At 39.5% G+C, this 19,875-nt stretch overlaps 1 protein-coding gene and 1 long non-coding RNA gene across 2 annotated transcripts in view; one reads left to right on the forward strand and one right to left on the reverse strand.

Annotated features, from left to right (window-relative positions):
* Positions 1 to 19,875, forward strand: part of LOC109034612 (uncharacterized) — a 135,955-nt gene that overhangs the window by 1,213 nt on the left and 114,867 nt on the right. Inside the window, exon 2 of the mRNA XM_072305406.1 lies at positions 19,318 to 19,768. The gene's annotated coding sequence lies outside the window, so the exon portion shown is untranslated. The remainder of the gene's footprint in view (positions 1 to 19,317; positions 19,769 to 19,875) is intronic.
* The window catches only part of LOC109034613 (uncharacterized), a 29,215-nt gene continuing 28,227 nt past the window's right edge, over positions 18,888 to 19,875 (reverse strand). Inside the window, exon 5 of the long non-coding RNA XR_002009159.2 lies at positions 18,888 to 19,094. This is a non-coding gene — a long non-coding RNA (uncharacterized lncRNA). The remainder of the gene's footprint in view (positions 19,095 to 19,875) is intronic.

Genomic DNA, 19,875 nt, shown 5'->3' on the forward strand with positions numbered 1-19,875 from the left:
TGTATTTAAGTCCATTTAAACATCATGTTTCAGTGGAATCATTAGCATACGCATGAAAATTCATGGCAAATATAGTAGACCATATCAGTTCCTATGTTAATAATATCTAGAAGTGCAGATGCAAGACAGTGTCTGTACCAATTGCACCTCAAAGCAATAGAACAAGCATCTGCTCCTAGATCACTTCAAGTAGATAATTAAATGCCTACGATAAAAACCTTGAAAAAATATTTTATCTTAGGCACTGAAAACAAATAATGCTCTGAATACTAATTCTGTCAGGATCCAAGTCATTTACTCCCTAACAATTGAATTCTGCTCCTTATCTTTCTTTAATTTTCATAAGTGGCAAGATCTATTCTCTCTTGCTGCAATTATGGAAGCGCCAAAATCATGCTTACTTGCCGTAGGCAAGGAAAGGAAAGGAAGGAAGGAAGGAAGGAAGGGTAGAATAGGAAGTCAATTGCAGGCAGGGCAAGATTTTCTACCGAAAGTCAAATTTGCAAGAGGCCAGTGGTGCATTAATTATTTGAAGATCATTAATAAATTTCAAGGTTTAATAGCTTGCGCCTACAACAATTCTTTCATTTCCATATTTTTTGCCTCTTATTATTTATCTACAAGTGAATTTTGTCGAGCGACATCAATTCTGATGATAATTTTAATAAGTAATTTTACGCTTAGAACTTGCTGGATAGGCTTCACATGCAAAATTTGTTCTAATTCATAGATACCAGTCAGTCAGTATTTTGGATTTTTCGTTACAAAAATTTTCACTGAGAATTTTGGATTGACCCGAAAATAGGTAAATTTAGAAGGGCGGTGTGAGGGAAGACTAAACTTTTCTTATTACTTTTGTTCTGTAAGGAACTGGTTCTTTTAAAAGAAACTTTCAAAAATTTGAGACTTTTAAATGCTGCATGACATAAACTCTAGTGCTCAAATGTTTCTCAATAATACTGAAAGACCTGTGTCTTTTCCATTGATCGTGTCCACATAAACACTCAAATATCTTGAAATTAGGCAAGTGTCTTATTTTGTCTGGTGATACTCTTTGTTCAGCTTGCTTGTATGAATTTCTAAGGGTTAAAATCAGAACAGTACTTACAGTTGACCAAATCACAAACCCTGTGTATGCGAGTCTTTAGGTCATTATATGTTAAACAACAAGGCACCCTTTTTGACCATCTCACAGTTTAATGAAATTTAGTGAACTGTATGCATTAAGTAAAATAAAGAACAGATTTCAAGCTTTCTGACTCATTAATAAATTTGCCCAAGACACAGGACAGGGCTGTCAATTTCTAGGTTTAAATTCAAAATATTACTTACCTACTTAGAGAAGCAAATCCTTGAAGTACCTAGCACATCTCTGGTTAGATGACATCCAGGTACGTAGCCAGGGGTAGGTGACCCCCCGAATGCAAAAAAAGGGAGAAAGACAGCGGTTTTTAAGGGCTGTCTTTTGAACAAAAAAATTAAAGGACCCCCCCCCCCCCCCTCCACTCCCACACGCACACCCTCTCACACAAACGAAATACTAACTAATTACGTGCTAGATGACAGCTACACTGCCGTGCTAAGGAAGAACGCCGTATGAACCTTTAGGCGTTGACAAATGTCTTTTGATAAAATACGAATTGTCAGGAAAATCTGTGAATTCTTTTCCTCCAAGTTTTCAGAGAATTTTATTCACTATCAGATCTAAATTATCTGAAAATTTCAAGAGAAAACAGAGAAAACAATCATAGGTATCCTTGGAAGTAGGCGTTTAATTTAAGGAAATCTGACAACTCTCGAATGTTCACACGGCGTTTTTCTTTAGCACGGCAATACAGTCCTCATATCTAGGTAGCTCATTTTAGAGCTCTTGATTTTATATTTTTATTGATTTTCCAACAGATTAACATTAGAGTCGTTTTGTTTCCAAAAATTAAAAAAACCGGCGCTCCGCAACATTGCCGTCTTGTCCACCAATTATCAGTGTGTAACCGACTGTGCGACAATATAGCCATCGTGCCTATCAATTATCAGTTCATCAGTTCGTGACCCATTGTACGACAACATTGCCGTCTTATCCACCAATTTTCAGTTCGTGCCCCACTGTGTGACAACATTGCCGTCTTGTCCACCAATTTTCAGTTCGTGACCCACTGTGCGACAACATTGCCGTCTTGTCCACCAACTTTCAGTTCGTGACCCACTGTGCGACAACTTTGCCGTCTTGTCCACCAATTTTCAGGTCGTGACCCACTGTGCGGCTTCCCTCCTCTTTTGCCGCACACCCCCCGCCTAAAACTTTCAAAGCTCGCCATTTTTAAACGGCTCAACCGATTTCGCTCAAATTCAATACCAGCCTAGAACTAAGTAAGACCTTCCTTCTGTAAAAATTTCGGGGGGAAAGCTTTTCATTTGCGCGAGTTATCGCCCACACAAAATTGAACCTCCCCCCACTTCTCGCCCCCACCATTTGAAATGTAATAATTCGATATCCGTTTTTTTTTCGCAAAATGGTAGTCCTGTTCTTCTACTTTACATCGCAAAAAGTTTCATCCGAAATTTTTTTAAAATGAGGGAAATATAACCAACAGTGCGGTTGCAGATGTACTTCTGTGTGCAGCTTGTGTAATAAAGTTTAAACGATACACCCTTCTCTTCGTTTTTTCGTGTAGAATCCGATTTTCGATGTTGTCAAGCTCAAAAATGACGCTGGTGCCCCCAATTCAAGATGGCGCCCAGAATGGGCGACTCAGGGGTCAAAATTCCAAAATTTGAGAATATTGTCGAGTTTGGTATCCATTAATACGTAATTTTGGTCGTAGAATTCATATTTTGTGTCAAAAAATCATTTCAACCCCTTTGGGACCGTCAAATCCAAGATGGCGGCCAAAATTTCAACTCTAAAGATAATTTCACGAGATGCACCCTTCACTGCCGATTGACGTGTCTTTTTGTATGCAAACTGGGTTGTAAAATCTATAATGAAGGTCTGCAATGCCATTACATCGTATGGGGGGCCAGGAGCAGCCCCCTCGTCCCTCCAAATTGGCCGCCGCGGGGGGCATGAACAGTGACATTCCCTCACAACGTCATAGTAGGTGTTGAAACCTATGTCATTTTAAGGCGTAAATTCCAAATTTCAAGTCATAAATCGCAAATTTGAGACTTGCAAGCAATAGCTTATATCCTATATGGGGCCAGGGGAACCCCCTCAATCCCCACTTCTTTCTAATATGGCTGCCATGGGGGGGGGCATAAATAGTGAAATTCTCTAAGGACGTCATGTGAGGTGTCGAGTCTTATGTAAGGAGAGGCGTAGATTCCGAATTCCAAGTCGGAAATTGCAAATTAGAGGTCCGGAATGCCATTACACCCTACGCGGGGCCAGGAGCAACCCCCTCCCCTCTCCAAAACGGCCGCCGGGGGGCATAGTTGCAGTGAAATTCTCTCAAAGCGGCATGTGAGGTGTCGTTTCTAATGTAATTTAAGGCGTAGATTCCGAATTCAAAGTCGAAAATCGCAAATTAGAGGTCTGGAATGCCATTACACCCTACGCGGGGCCAGGAGCAACCCCCTCTCCTCTCCAAAACGCTCGTCGGGGGGGGGGGGGGGCATAGTTGCAGTGAAATTCTCTCAAAGCGGCAGGGCGTAGATTCCGCATTTCGAGTCAGAAATCGCAAATTGGTGCTCTGGAATGCCATTACACCTTACAGGGGCCAAGAGCAACCCCCTTTCCTCTACAAAACGGCCGCTGGGAGGGGCATATACAGGGTTATCCAAAAGTCACTGACCACCCCTGTAACTTGTTTCCAAATTGAGATAGGAGTTTAAAACTTTGGCAATGTTCCTCGGTCTAAAGTAGCAACTTTTTTGTCCCCCCAAAATTTTGGGGGCGGCCCCCTCTAAGGGGACGGGGGCTAACTTTTTTTTCATATGGCAACCCCCCCTTTTGTGATACCTTATTCGAAAGATAATGAAAAAAAAATTTTTTTGGCGCAAACCGCAGGTCAAAATGTTGATTTTGGACAAAATGGCGGCCGGTCAAAATTCAAAATGGCGGAAATCTGACATCTCCGTGGTATATGGACAGATTGGCGTTAAACTCGGAATCCTAGGGTTTTTCGAGACGAGAAGAACAATTCTGGCATTGGTTTTCCAGAAAAGTCGGTCCTTTTCAAAATGGCGGCGGTCAAAATGGCGGCCTACCGCGGGAAGTGGATATTTAGGCTGCCTGCATATCGATGGATTTGCATGAAACTTGGTATTTAGGGGTATCTCGGCACGAGAAGAACGAATCTTTCAGTGGATATTTGAAATTCCGACAAATTGAAAATGGTGGCGGAAAAATGGCGGCCTAGCGCGGGAAGTGGATATTTAGGCTGCTTATCGTTGGATTTGTATGAAACTGGGTATTCGGGGCTGTTTCGGAACGAGAAGAACGAATCTTTCATTGGATATGTGAAATTCCGACAACTTTCAAAATGGCGGCGGAAAAATGGCGGGATATCAGTTTTACGGGTGTTTCCCGATTGATTTGCATGAAATTCGATATCGATTATTTAATATTTCAATAATCTAATGAAAGATTTCTTTTTATCCAGTCGAAAACCACCAGGATATTGAATTTCATACGAATCCATCGGTAAACAGCCGTAAAACTGACATCCCGCCATTTTTCCGCCACCATTTTCAATTTGTCGGAATTTCAAATATCCACTGAAAGATTCGTTCTTCTCGTGCCGAGATACCCCTAAATACCAAGTTTCATGCAAATCCATCGATATGCAGGCAGCCTAAATATCCACTTCCCGCGGTAGGCCGCCATTTTGACCGCCGCCATTTTGAAAAGGACCGACTTTTCTGGATAACCAATGCCAGAATTGTTCTTCTCGTCTCGAAAAACCCTAGGATTCCGAATTTAACGCCAATCTGTCCATAAACCACGGAGATGTCAGATTTCCGCCATTTTGAATTTTGACCGGCCGCCATTTTGTCAAAAATCAACATTTTGAACTGCGGTTTGCGCCAAAAATTTTCTTTTTTCATTATCTTTCGAATAAGGTATCACAAAAGGGGGGGGTTGCCATATGAAAAAAAAAGTTAGCCCCCGTCCCCTTAGAGGGGGCCGCCCCACAGTGGATCGAGCCAATGGTAAAGGTCGGACATAGGCCCAAAAATGAAAGTGAAGGAACATAATGTTTCTTGGCATTTTCTTAAAGTAGACTCTTTAGCCGAACATAAAATACCAATATTACATCTGAAAAAAAATTTAAAGCGATGTAACGGACGTGTGATACACCGTGTCCACATTGAGGTGAATTTCGGGTACATTTTTAGCCTAGACGTTACTCCTAAATTTTAATTATCCTGCATTTTTGTATCAAATTTTGGGGGTTGTCCTCTATTATTGATGCAATGGGGAGAGAGAAACACCCGTTGCCATATTTTTCATCCTTATTTTTAATACTAATATCAGTGCACAGACATGGCACCCTAAAAAACCCGGTTTTCCAAATTCAGTGAATGATTTCGACATTGTTTCAGAACATTTCAAAGAAAACCGACCTAGAGGAATGTTCCTTATATCCCTAGGAACCAATATCAATTGAGAAGTTTTGCCTTTTTTTGCCTTTTTAGAAGTTAGGCCTATAAATGTGATGGCAACTCGCTCCTCGAAAAAACCAATATTTGAATTTTAAATGAAAAGTCCTAGTTTTTTGCATCTAGGAAGGCTGGAAGGCTCCCATTGGGTTGGTAACTTACCACCGTTTCGAATTGGCTTTCGGAATAAATTAGTCATGCCCTCCCCCCCCCTCTCCCTTCCAACGCCAATAATATCATCTTGCACCACAATCTTGTTCTTTCTATATCGAAAAAAGGAGGGAACACAAAGTCAATTGATCGTAGCGCAATTTGATTTCTTTTTTGGTCAATATATGCATCAATTTTAGGGATTTGTGACTTTATAAAATTTTACTCTCCCCTCCCTTTCAGTAATTTTTATTCTTTTAAACAAATATTACTCTCAACCTCCTACAATTCTGCAGAAATGATGCCCCTGGTTTTCATGAAAAATCGTTCGACTTGATTGTTGGTTTGAGTTTTTTACAATTCGTCGCTCTTCTAACGTGAGGGCGTATCTCTATTTCCGCATGAGCCCCAGAAAGATGAACTTATGTCTAAAACGGGGTTCACGTTGAAATTGAGATACGCCTTTACGTCAGAGGAGCGACGATTTGAGCGGTCACCATATCCTCAGATTTGCGTTTGTTCCTACTTCGCTACGATAAGCGATCAATCAGCGATACTGATAACTGAATCAAGATGATAGTACGTCTCAAAGCTGCAAGCTGCTCGAAACTGCAAATGAAGGCATCATGCATTTTTTGTTGGTCTCCTCAGATCCTATTATTTCGAGCATCCGACCCCAAATTACGGCGAAGAAAAAGTCAAAACTCCTTTTACCGGAAGCTCTGGATCTGCTCGTCAAGGAACAGTGCTTGGAGCACCCTGTATAAGTGGAATATTTCTGCCCCCTCAGTTTTCATTGTGAGTCATAAACTCTCTTTTTTATTTTAATTAAGTTTTGCTTTGTACCTGAACAGCTCACTTAACCGCATCGTATCCAGCTAGTAAATTTTGGAAGCGGGGGAAGGGGGGCATTGCTTGTTTAAAAATATTCACATTGAGTTTACAGCAAAATAAAAGAAGAAAACAAAATATTTGTAGCTCAGCAGAAACAAATAAAAGAATAATTAATCGCAATAATTATTAGAGCATTTACTATTTTTTGAAGGGTTTCAAAGAGGAAAAAAAATCAATTTTTCCCACAAACCGCTGACTTTAACGCCTTTTCAATATGATATTCAGCTTTCTCGTGAAAAATTACCGTAGAAAACATATATTTGTGTATCATATGGCGGTTGACAGTCACACGATAACCCTATGTCCGCGCCGCCCTATCCTTCGATCCACAGTGCGCCCCCCAAAATTTTCGGGGGACAAAAAAGTTGCTCCTTTAGACCGAGGAACATTGCCAAAGTTTCAAACTTCTATCTAAATTTGGAAAAAAGTTACAGGGGTGGTCAGTGACTTTTGGATAACCCTGTATATTACATGTTCGAAAATTTCAAATATGGTAGGTACATTCTTGTCCCTGGTATTTTATTAGCATATAAATATGTTCTTCTCCTATTTTTTTGGCCTGAATATGAAGAAAACACTTTTTCCGGAAAAAGAACATTTAAAAATTAGACAAAATTCTTGTCTTTTGGTAATTTTTTACCCTTTGAATGATGTCAAACCTCAAACGCCGACTGTCTCCCGCATTGCGACACTAGGGTTCTTAGCTTGCACTGTTACAACTCAAACAGTAAACCGTTAATCAAAAACTCACACATCATGAAATATTAAAATACGTTTCTTCATCGTAAATAAATAAATGAATAGAAGACAATTATAACTCGTTCACAAGCGGATAAGAACGTTCGAAAAAGTTTACTCACGACCGCCACAGCTAGACTCTAGAGATAAATGCTCCTACCAAACCGATCCGATTGCGCTACTTACACTGCGTGTAAGTAGCGCAATCGGATCAAATCCGGTCGGTGATGCCCAGGGATGCCCTGAAGTGGGACGAAGTATTTATCATTACCGGGTTGATATTTTTGGAGAATCGCAATAATATTAGTTGGCAAGTAATAATTCTGTTTACTTGGGAACTCACGACCGTCACGCTAGTTTTTTTATATTTGGGAATGTTTTTCATTAAAATCGTGCTTGCCATGTGTAACAAGGCATGGGCATATCCTTATACCAAGATACCGAGATAGAAATCCAAGATAGAGATCCGGGGCTCATATGTTCGTTTCCATAGATGGCGGCTCGTGCAGCATTTAAGTTTCGAAACTCATGACCGTCCCACGCTCATGACCATCATAAATAGCTGGAGTTTGTATAGGAAAAACTGTATTAAAAAAAAATGTCCGATAACATTGGGACCATATACGTTCTCAGATCCCAGAAATCGTCCAGAATTAAGAAAACACAACCTACGGAAATTATGAACTTGATTTATCGACTTTTTTCACCCTGAAATGTTCGCTGTTTCAAATTTTCGCCCACATAGGAACAGTGAAATTCTCTCAAAGCGGCATAGTAGGTGTCGATTTGTTTTTAATCTGAGACGTGGATTTCGAATTTCAAGTCAAAAAATGTAAATATCCCATGGTGACGAAAATACTTAAATATTGCAACCGCTTTGGCCTACGTTTTGGACTAAAAATGCTGCTTGGGTTCATTTTTGTCGAAAGAGCTGGAAATGAATTGGCTAATTTAATGGTAATTGACAAATTTCACGCGTATTCTTTTTCTATTGTACGCAAAGATCTCAGATGGGCGTCTCTTTTTTTCATTTTTAAAAATTCCCACAAAAATATAATTTTTTTGCCGACGAAGTATGTATCAGCATTCAGAGTTCCTATGCTATTGTTTATGCACGTACTCAGTTTAATTGCAATTAAAACAATTGGACAATAGAGTGCTTTTTGTAGCGCATGGTTTTGTCTCCCAGTAGAAGCTACACCTACAGTTTCCTGCGTTATCTGCAACAAAACGCACGCTCCTGCTAGAAGAAAATCGATTACAGAAAGAACTATCTATTATCCAGTTATCTAATAAGGAAAGAAACAGACACCAATATGAATCCTCTGTGTACATTTGAAAAAGAACACCGGTGAAATTTGTCAATCACCATTAAATTTCTGATTCATTTCCAGCTCTTTCGACATAAATGAACCCAACCCAAGCAGCATTCTTTATTCCAAGATGAAAGCCAGAGCGATTGCCATGTTGTCACTTTGAGATATTTACGATTTCTGACTTGAAATTCGGAATCTACGCCTCAACTTACATAAGAGTGGACACCTCACATGCCGCTTTGAGAGAATTCCACTGCAACTATGCCCCCCCCCCCCCCCGGCGGCCGTTTTGGAGAGGAGAGGGGGTTGCTCCCGGCACCCCGTAGGGTTTAGTGGCATTCCAGAGCACCAATTTGCGATTTCCGACTTGAAATGCGGAATCTACGCCCAAACTCACACAAGAATCGACACCTCACATGCCGCTTTGCCGCAACTATGCCCCCCCCCCCCCCCGGTGGCCGTTTTGGAGAGGGGAGGGGGTTGCTCCTGGCCGCGCGTAGGGTGTAATGGCATTCCGGACCTCTAATTTAGTAAGATCGATAGTATGTTGTATCGTATGTATGATGTGATCGATGTAAGATCGATACCAGATATCTTGAAGGTTTGTCCTTGCGCTTTATTAATTGTCATTGCACAACATAATTTAATTGGGAATTGCATTCCTTTAAATTGAAAAGAATGCTTTGTAAGTATTATCACTACTCGTGGCAAATATACAGTTTCGCCTGCACCATTACCTGTCAGAATTTCTGCTTCTATTAAGTTTTTGTGAATTTTTTTTATGCGAAGTTTTGTACCATTGCACAATGTAGGTGGGTTTAATCCTTACTAAAGGGGTTAGGTTTCGTAGTAAAATTATTGGTCCACCAACTTTCAATTTTAATTCGTGTTCGGGGAATCCTGATGCTTCCAAACTATTCAAGAATTCTGTTGGGTAATGTAATTTGTCATCATCGATCAGGCCAGCATTTATTGAAAAATATTTTTTTTCTTCTGATTTTGTAAATTTAATTATTTTGGAGTTAATTTATTTTGCTTGTTCGTTTTTCGGAGTGAGGATTGGTCTGTGTCGCATAACCAACTATTTTCAATGTATTTGTTTTTCAATATCCAGGTAAATTTTTTCTATGAGTTCCTCTTTTGATTCCAGAGTTATGCAAATAGATGGATTCATCTCAATTAAACCTTTTTCATTTTTATCGATCTCATCACTTCCTATTTTTAACAATATTTCGGAGAAATTACTGTCATTTTCATTCGCTTGATCTGTATGTACTCTCATATTTTTTGTTAACTCAGGAATATTTCAATATCGATATAGATAAATCGATATGTATCGATGCAAAACGATATATATCACATCAAACTTATCAAATACAAACAACACATCAAACACAACTAACAAAAAAACACATAAGACACAACAAACAAATCGAACACTGAAAACACACCAAACACAAACAACACATCAAACACAAAAATCATATCAAACACAAGCGGCAAAACGGCAGTTTAACATGTCTAGGAAAGAAAAAATCAAATTTTTCACAGATTTTTCTAAGCAATGAATCAGTTAATCAGAGCGTGCCAGGAATCGATAACGACATACAGAATGTATCGATATATATCGATATGAATCGATTTGGATATAGTTAGTTAGTTATTATAATTTTAAGACATTCAGCGTCTCAGGCTATTAACGTCTTCACAGATGATCGATATGTATCGATATAGATATAGATATATCGATACGTATCGATATACATATGTATCCATCTATATCGATATGTATCGATATAGGTATACTTAGATATCAATATAGGTATACTTAGATATCGATATAGGTACATTTCGATATCGATATAGGTAAATCGACATGTATCGATGCAAAACGATATGTATCACATCAAACACATCAAATACAAAAAACACATTAAACACAAACAACATATCAAACACAAAAAACAAATCCAACACAACAAGCAAAAAAAACAATAACATATCAAACAATACAAACACATCAAACACAAACAACACACCAAACACAAAAAACACATCAAACACAAGAGACACATCAGACACAAAAAACAAGCATTCACAACAAGCACAAAAAATACATCAGACAGAAAAACACATCAATCAAACACATCAAACAAAAAACACAACAAACACATCCAACAACAACAACACATCAAACAAAAAAACACATCAAACACATAAAACACACTAAAAACAATAAGCACATCAAACACAAACAATTTATCAAACACATAATAAACACATCAAAGACAAAAACAATAAAAAACACAACACACACAACAAACACATCAAACGAAACAAACACATCAAACACAACATACACATCAAACACATCAAACTGCGATACACATGGATTATCACTTGTATCAATAATCGCATGTATCGATAATCGCAATACGGCGACGCTGCGGCGGCGGTTGCTTAGCAACCGTGGGCCCGTTCCTCTCCCCACTTTTCCCATTTTTTGACGAGAACATCCCGAAATCTCGACAGGGAGAAAATTGAAATAGGCAGTGTCACTTACCGAACCGGGGAGGACCGGTATACAAATTTTAGGGAAGATCGGACAGACGGTTTGACCCCCATTTCGTGAAAACCGTCAAAACCGACCTTTACTTTATATAAGAAGATTTATGCCACCGTGTTTTTCTATACCTAACTTCAAATAGGAAGTCTGATCTCAGGCGAAAATTGATACGACGTTTATTCATCACCCATATCGATCTATCAACGGTCAGAAGAGAGGGATGGCACAGAAACTGAAATGGGGGGTATGAGGTCCGCATAACTGGAAGAGGCTATTAGTCGTCGAAACATATACAGAATTTTCACAACGCTGATAAGTGTATTTTAAACTTTCTAATAGGTCCTTAAACTCAAATTGTTATCAATACCTCCAGACATACATAAGGGATTATTCACTACGATAATTCGTTGAGATAAGAAGGAAAAAGTGAGGGGATCGGTTCACATAAATCAGCTTCGGGAGATTAGCGTCAACTGAACTACTATTGGGGCGGATTGGAGAGGGAGGCAAACTTGAAGTGATCAACACTCATTATTATCCGCTGGTCATTGTGCAGTTGCGATTACACTGGCTAAACAAAGGAGACCACTCGATGAGATGTGTACCACCACAAGGATTCTGCTCTCTCGGTTAGTTCAATTGCTCTTAGTCGCCACTTCAGTCATTGTTGAGACTCGAAAGTATTACGAAAGAATGTGTGGGCTGTTTCACAATTTTCACCTGCTAATTGATGGTGGTTTACTATCTCAAAGTAGCTGCTGAATGAAGTTAAGTGCGGATTCTCTAGACCCGAATGAAAAAAAAGTTACAGAACCGTTTAACACTTACCAAGTAATTTTGAGTCGTACAATTATGAGCAGATCCGAAGGAAAGGAAAAGTTTCTCTCAAATAAGTCGTGCACGTGACAATGAGTTGAATAAATTGGAGACCACCATGATCAAGAAAACCTGCTTCCATGTTAGAATAGTTTCGATTGTTAACAATTGAGTTGCGTGTTGCGAGGTTTAAAGCATAAGAGTCTACAGAGAAAGTACCTATTACTTAGGTTTTTCTCGGAATTGATTAGAGCTTGGAAAAATTCGTTGAAGTTAGTAGATCTCTAGCTTTTAATGTTACATAATGATCATGACATATAGAATTCATTTATTTTTATTTTTAAATTCTTTTTCTTTTTGAACTGTCAGGATGGCCGCGGATTTTGTTGGTTCCGAAATGTGCTACCTCCAAATTTACGAACGTTTATACTGCACCTTTGAAGGGTCCAGAATTGTACAGATGTTTGACTAGTGGCTCTTTTTGGGTACTTAATTACAAACACTCGAAGTTTTTTTCACTAACCGAGGTGGTTTAGCCCGAATTCAGATTTACTTTAATCTCTTTACCTATACTTTTCCGGAATTTTGCGACCAAGAGAGTTATTTTATGAAAAGGATTAAAGACGTTTCCACCAAAAGGAATCGTCGTTAGCTACTATGTGCACTGATATTTGAATGGAGATTGTGGTTTGTTTAAGGTTTGTAAACGGGCACATGTAGCCTTCGGATTCCCATAATGCAGTAACCAGCATTGGGCTTTTAAAGCAATGTAGCTCAGATTGTTGATCTCTGAGATCGTCCGTTTTAGGGTAGTCTCATGCTATTACAACAGTGTCGACGTGTGTGTTTCTGGTAAAAAGCAAATACAAATTTTTTTCGATGCGAATTTCAACCAATTAGCCGGCTGAAAAATCCACCCATGCGGAACCAGATATTTCAAGATAGGCTCTTATGAGAAGTTCAACCCGTTGAGTGAGTGAAGATAAGACCCGCGGTAAACGTTCCGCGTGTGACCAAGAGATGGCGCCAGCTATGCTTCTGCTCAAGCGGAGGCTCAATAACATAGTAAACCGAGTGCCGAGTGCCCAGCGCCTTCATCATGTTGCCCGCGACCAGGTCAAGCGTATTCCACATTTAATTCTCACGAATTCGCGTTAATTTTAAACGGACCCACGTACGGCTTAGGATAATCTTTGATTTTTTCTTCTCTTTTCTTTTCTTTTCTTTTCTTTTCTTTTGCATTTCCTCGGAGAAGAATGCAATATTTGCTCGATAGTTTCCTAACGGGCCCAACAAAGAAATGTTATGCGCAAAACCTTTTCAGCCCTCCCCCCCCCCTTCCTCCACGTCCGCTCGATAAGCTAATATTCATATGAATATGATCAAATATGATTTTTATGAGCGCTCAATTAGAAGTTTCAAAAAATAGGTTTTGGAATACTGTATTGTCAAGTCAGAACCTTCAACCGAAGTATAATGTTCCAAAATAAATATTCATTTATTTAATAGGTATTTTACACTCATCCGATGCGTTTATTTAACAGCTTTTGGGTTTATTTAACAGCTTCTTTGCTCATGTTTTCAGTATCTTCTCCTCTTTTTTGCTTTTACACAAGCATTTCTGCACAGGAGAAAGAATATTTACTGTTCTCGAAAGGGACAAATTTTGCCCTTCTCGTAACTTCTTGTCCCTTAGGTATAGGTAGGAAATCTTCCACGAAGAGAAATAAGTACAAGTAAGTTGCATATCGACGGTAAAACTTTAAAAATGCGTAGGTATCTCGGTTGAGATGTTTCGAAATCTTCGCTCCTATTGTCTTTTTAAAAAGAGACCGAACTAAACATCATGGCTTGAAGTTTTCACAGAAAAATCTTCATATGAGGAAGAAGAATCGCTAAAATTTGCAAAAAATGACGCTAGTTTTCCATGTAGAAAATAAAATATGACAGGAAGTCTGCAACGCCGCAAACCGAGACAGTTCTGCAGTTTTATTATCGAAATTGATAGAATTGTCGGCGTCCATTTCGACAAAGAGTCATTCCAAGTACCATTTACGATAGTGGCACAATCGTTACCTCAGTTGGCCGACTGGACGTAGGTATTTATGCTGAAAGAAACTATGTCGCACGCATTGTTACGCTTCCAAAGTTGCCATTTTTTTCTTTCAAATTGATGTAAATCCTCGTCATTTTTTCATAAGTGGCTGAAACTTGGTATGGTGGGGGGGGGGGTGTGCTTTTTAGCACTCTATTCATTTTTTGTGTTTTCAAGGACGTACGTCTTCGAAAAATGACGTCACAAGCGTTCCCGAATTTGAAAATTGCGATAACTTTTTTGGTAGATGATATTTCGAAAAACAAATTATGGCACTTGAAAGAGCACGAAAAATCAAGGGGCAGTGATACTGCACAAAATTTTCCAGAAACGCGTCATTTCGACGCAAAAGAGCTTTGACAAATTTTAAGATTTCCGAAGCTTCTAGGTGGGTAGGCAATTTTTGTTGCAAGGACTGTAAGAAAAGCCTACAGAACAAGGGGCTTCAAAAATTCCGAAGCTATCGAGACGGCTCTTGACCCTTCCTTCCCTCACACTTTCTCCAGGCTTGGTACTGGCCCGAGCATCATCTTACGAAAATCGCGGGTAGGCGGCGATATTTTTTATATCAAATATCCACCGAAAAAGCATACTTGGAGGCTCATCGAAAACATGGTTTAAAAGTGTGGTAGTTTCGTAGCGTAAGTTTAACAAATCATGCTTAGTAATTACTTGCGAATGCTCGGGGCGGCATGATTTGTTAAACTTACGCTACGAAACTACCACACTTTTAAACCATGTTTTCGATGAGCCTCCAAGTATGTTTTTCCGGTGGATATTTGATATCAAAAATATCGCCGCCTGTACCAGAGGCGTAAGAAGGGGGGGCCAGGGGGGCCTGCCCTTCCCCCCCCCCCCAGAATTGGAAAAAATATCATCTACCCCTCCCCCCCCCCAGAAATTCTGGATGGTGCAAAAACACCTTCTTCAACGTTAAGTCTCTGTCGCCGTGGCCCGTGAGAGGATGCCTATAAATTTATTTAGTATTAGTATTTAACCTTAAAATGCATAAAACTGGGTGATTTTTAGGCAGAAATTGAAGGAAGATTAGCGCCGTAAGTGCCTCGAGATGCGCTCAAATAGAATTAAAATTTCAAAAATTGTCCGAGGGAGGCCCCCCGGTGGTGGCGGGCCAGCCCCCCCCCCCCCCCCCCCAGCAAAATAACCTAGCTACGCCTATGCCCTACACCAAGTTTCAGCCACTTATGAAAAAATGACGAGGATTTGCATCAATTTGAAAGGGAAACGGCAACTTTGGAAGCGCATAGCTCAGTGATGAAACTTTTTCGGGCATATGTGTATAGGAAAAAAAGTATATTTCGCTTAAGTTAACTTCCGAACACCCTGTACCTATATACGAGCGCGTAAACTGCGTGAACCGAGCTGAGGCGTCTATCATCAAAGTGATGTGTTAGCTGAGCATGAAGGACGAAATTTCTTTGTATTTCTGGGATTTGCGTTCGCTTTTTTCTACATTGACAATTAAGCGTGGATTTGAGCCTGTGCGCATGTTATGTGCTACCTCATGTTAATCATATCTTTTCATCCGATGCCCCGTGAGCACGTGCAATCTGCGCAGGCATTATTGTATTATTAATGAGCCATGCATCATTTTGAGGAGTGAAAATCAAACAGTAGATTGTAAATAAGCACTGCGCGGCGCTCTCTGAATATATTTTCACCCGCCATTTGGGTACCTACAGTAACCGCGCACGAGAGAGGAGGGAGATGAAGGAACGTGATTGAAAATGACAGAACATTTTACTATCTGCAAAGTGTGCATATTGGTAACAAAACGATTCATTATAAGTCCCGGATAAAGGTTGAGGTATGCGAACCCTTCCTATTCACCGTCCGGGAGGTCTCACCCTCCCTGATGCGCGAAGCTGATGAACACGGAAGTTGTCCCATTGAGGTTACGATTTAAATTATATACTGTACTGTGCTATATCGCAATGTCATGTATCTCCTGATCTTTGATGAAAATAACATTTATTAGCTCGCTCTCGCTCTCTCTTCATTTATTCGAATTAAAAAAGGAACCACCTTTTTTCTTTAAGAAGCTCGAGGCAAAATTCTTAAGATAGCGAGGAAAAAGCATATAAAATTTTGTGAGCGAGTAATTATTTTATTTATTTATTTATTTTTATTCTAAGGATGAAAATAAAATGTGACAAGGATTTAATTTCGTCTCAGATCGAGAAGTTTTTTTTCTAATTTCACCACTTGCATATGTATCTATGAGGGTCATCCAAAAAGTAAGGTACCTTGCATCTTCCGAACGAAAAGAGATAAATCAAATCGGTAAAAAGATACATATTAGACATACTCTAAGCTTTAAAACAAGCCCACGTTTTTGAAAATCGATCGAGGAGTTCGCGTGAAAACTTAATTTTACTGAGACAACCTCGACGTAGACTCTCCGCTCAACTTTGTAACCACGGTTAGGAATAGCACATGGCAGTAAACGCATTCGCAAACCGAAGGTATAGAATTCACAATTACCTTGCTCGTTAGAATATATTGTCTGAATCTTAAATCGGCAAAGAAAATTAAACTCGAGTTACTTTATCAGTTAAGTGACAATGTGTAATACTGTGTGATGGGGAGACAGGCTCATAAGTGTGTCCGTCATCCAGAGGTGTAAGGGAGAGAATTTACCTGTGTTCGATGAAATTGGGTATAGTTAGGTAGACGCCGACGATACAATCGATTTTTCGTAAAATACGAATCAAGAAAAGTAGATCAAATTGAGTTTTCATTTTCAAACTCACGGCATGGCATGGCTGGGTGCCGGCACAGAACAGAATATATAGGTGAAGCCTATATATTTTGTGGTGTCGGGTGGATTGAATTGAACCATGGTTCATGGTTCGGAGTTCCAAGTTGGACACCGGACAGTTGGGCGAGGGACCGAGTCGCCTTTTGCCTTTTCATCCAGGTTTCGTATGAAAATGAAAATCAGCCGTTAAAATAATTTAAGAGAGCCAACTTTTGTATTTTATTCCCTTTGAAAACATTTGCCTGATAATGGGCCTGTTGCATGCAAGAGATACAGCCGCGCGAATAGACTTTTAGAGGTTAAATGACACGAAAATTACGATGGTCACATTAAAAAAGTCTGAAGTACACTCCTTACTGCGCAATTTGCGTTGTTAGGAACGCGCTTTTTCAAATTTCCCGCGTCTGGGGGCAGTTTTCTAATCACCGGAAACGAGCAAACGGCGGGCTCGGTGATTTCCGGAAGATGTCGAGTCGTTGTTGTTGTTGTTATTTTTTCCTTCAGTTTGTTTACAAACCTAACGTGATCTCTTATAGTGGTCCATATACGCTGTATGCAGTAACCAAATCGATCAACCTTTAAATATCCAACGCAATCCTTCTACATTTCATTTCACGATATCACGAGCTCCGATTTTTAGGTTATGTTGTCAGTTTTAGTTGACCGGAAATAGCCGCGAGTTGCCGTTAATTGTTTCCGTTAGAAAACTGCCCCCAGACGCGGGAAATTTGAAAAAGCGCGTTCCTGACAACGCAAATTGCACAGTAAGGAGTGTATTTCAGACTTTTTTAATGTGAGCATCGTAATTTTCGTGTCATTTAACCACTAAAAATTCTATTCGCACGGCTGTATCTCTTGCATGCAGCAGGCCCATTCTTTCGATAATAAATACGACCCTGGAAGTATCGGCAAGGAACGATTATTCTAGGAACGTCTTCACGAGTGTTAGGTTATGTTGTTATGTTTATCTCTCACATGGTTTATGGTTGTACCAAAGACATAAAGACGGAGCGCTAAAAGCAAAAAATGAAGCTTCTTTTCAATCACCTCTACTATTGGCTAGAGGATTGGCGGCGAAATCGGGACAAGTTTGAAATTCAAATGTAGGGCGGGAACTGAATAAAATTGCGGAAACTAAGTATTTTAGGTTGATTTTTGCCCAAATTCACTTACACACTCATATTTTTATAACTTTAGGTTAGTTTTGGTCCGTCGTCGACCGATTAATTTCATTTGGGAGTAACGGTCATCTACGACTGTAACGGTCTGTTTGAACCGGCAGAACCACCATGAGCCGAAGAAAAATTAACTTTATCTGAGATTACTGCCTGTTACCGAGCAAAAGTAGGTGTATTACAAAAGGACGCAGTCCCAACTTTCTTAATATATTCGTTTCAGGCATTTAAAATACGTTTCGAAAAAGAAATGTGGAAAAATCAAGAGGACAAGTTCAAATCAAATTTCCCGCGCTCATTTATGCACTCACACAAGCACCCAGCGCCAAACCAGGCTTCACTTTTTCCCCGTGCTTTTAGTCACGAACACTCCGTCTTTATGTGTTTGGGTTGTACCCATTACCAATCAAGTAAGTAATGTTTCACTTGCACCCCCTTGCATACCTCAATTCAGTCTGATGGCATCAATCGATTCCAAATATTCAGGTTATAAATTAAGAATTCTCCTCTCGCCCATATAGTTGGCCGACTGTTAACTACTACTGAGGGACGGCAGCTCATTCGCCCGTCAATTCAATACTGACTGAAAGAAAGGCCACCACACTGCTTATTCTCTGCCTCACTCATGAATTGGCTGGCTAATGTACCAGCGAGAACTTAAAACAACTCATCCTTAGAAATTTTACAAATTCCACATCTCCAGTGCTGCGGGTCTTGCACTAATTTCATCACTCTCAACGTACCTTAAGTCAAATCAGTTTTTGCACCTAAAAGTTGGATAATTTTAAAATACTCCTAGAGTTTAAACAAAAATGAACCGCTCTACCTACGTATCAGATGTCCCAACTCAATGTATCCTGGCAATCAGTGATAAATCAGGTATCCATCAGCATCAGACGGTGAATGCGTGAGTTAAAAATTTTATTGACTGGTCTAATGTGTTTCATTTAGCGACTGAGGCCTGTAAGTAGTAAAGTGGTCCATTTTTAAGTTTTTTCTTAAAGTAAAGGTGTAAGGAAGGTCCTATCTCCCAAAGGAAGGGTCCTACTCTCACTTTAAATTCGTTCTGTTATCAAATGGTAGTTAATATATTGTAATGTATTTTAATGTCTGTCTCGAAGGACGGTCATTAATTGTAGGTAGATCAATTTGATGATCTGTCTCTTTGCTCTGTATTTTTGCAGATCGACACTTCCAGGAGCTTGCCTTATCAGATTCACATTGCTGCTTAGTGCCATTTGCTGTGTGCTCCTCGACGTTCCCTGTCATGTGTGGAAGGAACGTCGGGTAGAGAATCGATGGCTATCTTAAAATCATCAATGATCGGAGTAAATTGTGAAATTATTTAAGCTGTGAAGCGATGATGTCGCATCTTTTGAAGAATGCTTTCTCTTCTAAAAATAAACTGAAAAATGGTGTTGTGTCAGTATTTTTCTGAAAGTGCTGTTCTTTATTGATCAGCTATTAAATCATGGTGCTAATTTTTCTCTTACGTTAAAGAGTGTTTTAGATATTTTTACAATGCACTCATAGTGTTTTCAAGTGTTCCTCCGTAACTATACCAGTTCCAATTGGAAATTTGGATTTATTGTCTGGACGTTCCTGACCCAGTGGATTACAGATTCGAGCAAGTTGGTGAGTGTTGTTTGTTCATTTTCTATTTTATTGAGAATGTCTGCATGACATATGTCATCCGTTATTACTTTGCATGATGCATATTTAGCTGGAAGATTATCTTTACG

Source organism: Bemisia tabaci, chromosome 1 (assembly GCF_918797505.1).
Source record: "Bemisia tabaci chromosome 1, PGI_BMITA_v3".
Classification (NCBI taxonomy): domain Eukaryota; kingdom Metazoa; phylum Arthropoda; class Insecta; order Hemiptera; family Aleyrodidae; genus Bemisia; species Bemisia tabaci.